This window comes from Pteropus alecto, unplaced genomic scaffold (assembly GCF_000325575.1).
Source record: "Pteropus alecto unplaced genomic scaffold, ASM32557v1 scaffold335, whole genome shotgun sequence".
Lineage (NCBI taxonomy): Eukaryota > Metazoa > Chordata > Mammalia > Chiroptera > Pteropodidae > Pteropus > Pteropus alecto.
In genome coordinates this window covers 411,750-414,989 of record NW_006436757.1, presented here as the reverse complement: position 1 = coordinate 414,989, position 3,240 = coordinate 411,750, and positions in this window count along the sequence as shown.

Below are 3,240 nucleotides of genomic sequence, written 5' to 3'. Positions count from 1 at the left end.
TGCTCAACTTGTACCTATTATGGTTAACAAATGTATCCTTAAAATGCCTCAAAAAAATAATATAAAAATATCTGTATGCTCTTGACTGTATTCAAGACATGCATATATAAAAACACAAGTGGCTGGGTATGGGTTTCTTTGCAGAGATACAATGGGCATCTACGCAAATATTCACCACTTCCGTCCTCCAGGCCTTTGCTCTTTATTCCCTTTGATTAATGTTGCTGCTCATTCAAGCTTTGTCTTAAATGTTCCTCATTCATGAAGCTTTTCCAGACCAAAATTAAAAATACTCTCTCCTGCCTCTGAACTGCTGTGTTGTTCTATTTGAAATTATTTTATATTACTTTGCCCCTTTCATTTTTCCTTTTTGCAATATCTACTAAAATATTGACTTGGAAACAGACAATTAAATTAATGCAATAAAACAGAATACAGAAACAGCCTCAAATACATATGGGAATAATAAAGAAATCAAAGTATGGGGTAACTCAAATAGTTTTGAGATAACTGGTTAACCATTTGGGGAAAAAAATGAACCTGGATCTCTATCTTACTTTCCATATAAAAACAAATATCAGATGGCCTAAAGATTTAAATACATACACACATGAGCGCATACACACGCACACATACATTGAATAACTACAAGAAAATATGAATTTTTTATACTCTTGGAGTAAAAAAAGGCCTTTCTAAGCATGACTTAAAAGTCAGAGGCTATAAAAGATAAGTAAATTTGAATCCATAAAAATTTAAAACATCTACATGACATTAAAAAAGATATAAATTCAAAAGTCACACTGAGAAAAATATTCGCCACATGTCAAATGGTTCATTTCCTCTCATAAAAAATGTATAAGAATAGGTAAGAAGAATGTAAACAACCCAACAGGAGTGAACAAAGAACATGAACAAGCAGTTTATGAAACAAGAAATACAAATACCTGTAAACATTTTTTAAAATATTCAGTCATCTCAATAAAGAAATGTACATAAAAATTTTTTTCACCCATATTGGCAAAAAGTAAAATGTTTGGTGAAACTGAGTGCTATGAGAGTGTGGTGCAATGGACACCATCACATGACTTGCCCTTCAGGAAGGTTCCCTGAGACTGGAAAAGGGCACAGCTTTTCTGGAGGGCCATTGGCAATTCTTACCAAAATGTCAAAGACACATACGCTTTACCCCATTATTTCAACTATTTCCTCAGGCTTGTTACAAGTTCTCCTAATTATGTGCCATTGCAATATCATACGTAGTAGAGAAAAGCCATAAACAATAAAGTAGACTTTAATAGGGAACTTGTAGGTGATAGTTTATCAAGATAATGAAAGAAGGAATAAGAAAGAAGTAGATTTGTATGGCCTGCTAGTCAAAGATCATTAATCTATATCAACAAGCTAAGTAGCCCTCATGTGTGCACATGTGCGTGCACACACACCCGAGTACGTGTAAAAAATGATGAACATTGAATAGTTCTTTAGTTTAATAGTACTGAACCAATGTCAATATCCTGGCTTGATATTGTACTACAGATGTCACCACTGTAAGGTGTTATCATTGAGGGAAGTTAAGGGAAGGGGTCTTGGGATCTCTATGTACTACTTTTGAGTCTATAATTACTTCGAAAAAGTTTTTTTTAAATACAAGGTGCAGAAAGGGTGTAGTGTATGATTCCTTGGTTATTAGCAAAGTATCAAAAGGTAAGAACAAGCCCCATGTTATTAAATTCAAAATGAGTGAGCGGAGCTGTTTGTAACCAGGACCAACCCACCCATCCCCTTTATTCCTAAGGGTTTGCTTGAGCAGAGGATAACAAATTTTTAAACTACTCCCACTTTCTTTGCAGAGATTAAAAGAGTGCAGTTCTGCTTAAGAATTTTATCTAGCCCAACAAAGAGAGAACCTTCAGAAGTAGACTGCTCTGTCCTTTGCCCTGGTTTTTGATGGGCCTGATTCATTTCATGCCAACGGCCTCTTAAACAGTAGGACTGGAGAACCAAAACTGCACTGCATAACAATGTTAAATGTTATCTCCAGAGTGGGCAAGCCAGCACCTCCAGGGCAACCAGTCTCTTTCTTAATGTGGATTTAGACTGCATTTTCCCTAAGAATTGCTGTTGGTTCTTGGAAAGAGGTATGTGCGTGCGTGCGTGTGCACTCAGTTGCCCTGAAAATTTTGGAAATGGAATACCTCAGGAGCGGGGAGGGGACGTTTCTTCATCTCACACTAGCAGAGAAATCTCAACAGAAAACTCATAGAATTCCAGAACTGGACTTGCACTGTTGTGCTGGCCTTAGACTGCCAAAACCCACTCTGCAGTTTTCTACAAAAGCCCCCCAACTAATAACCAGAACTGGCAGGACCCGCAGTGACTGGACTCTTGCTTCAGAATGCCCGATGCTCTGATTTTGGGGAAAGGACTGGTCCTTAGGAAGAACATCCCCTGTGTGCTGGGAACGGGGCCTTGCACTGGAAAGAGTCTGAAGAAAGGAGACCGTCAGTGAGTCCTCAGCAAAGTAGATGCCTGGTTAGAGTGAGGAGTCCAAAGGTTTAGTTGGAGTAATAACTATGAAAGGAAAAAAGAAGAAGCAGGATCAAGAAGGAGGAACTGTTAGACCATGTGATGCAGATCTGAGAAACGCCGGCCCACCAAGAAGCTCCAGAGCAAAGAGGGCATTGGAGGAGCCCCACCTCCCTCCCCGTTAGGCAGAAATGACGAGGTCCTTGTACCATCACCCTGCTCAGTCACCGGCTGGAGTTAACCCTCAGCTGGAGGCCGACAACTAATCAGACTCCCAGCAGCCAGTGAGAGTCCTTTCTTAAAGGACAGTCTGTTATCTGCATATCCATGTCTGCCACAGGGACTATCTCTGAAGGAGGAATGAGGGGAAACCACAATTTTGAAAACAGGGCTAGGAATTTGACTGTGTGCATAAAGAACCCAATGGGAAACCTTATTAGGCATCCTATTTGGAGGATTTGTCTCCCTATATTGTAATTCACTACACCCCCAAATCGTCAATGAATTTCTTGGTACAATGGCACTGTGAGGAACGAAGGATAGACAGCTGGGGATGTATGGCCTTCCTTTGTCCCTGCAACTCAGCATCCACCTGGAACCCACACCAGGGTTGTAATCCTAAAGTTCCCAGAAATGAACAGCAGCAGAGAGTGACCCACGATGGAGCCAACTGCTGCTTGAAAATAGACTGGGGTCACCCCACCACTGCCA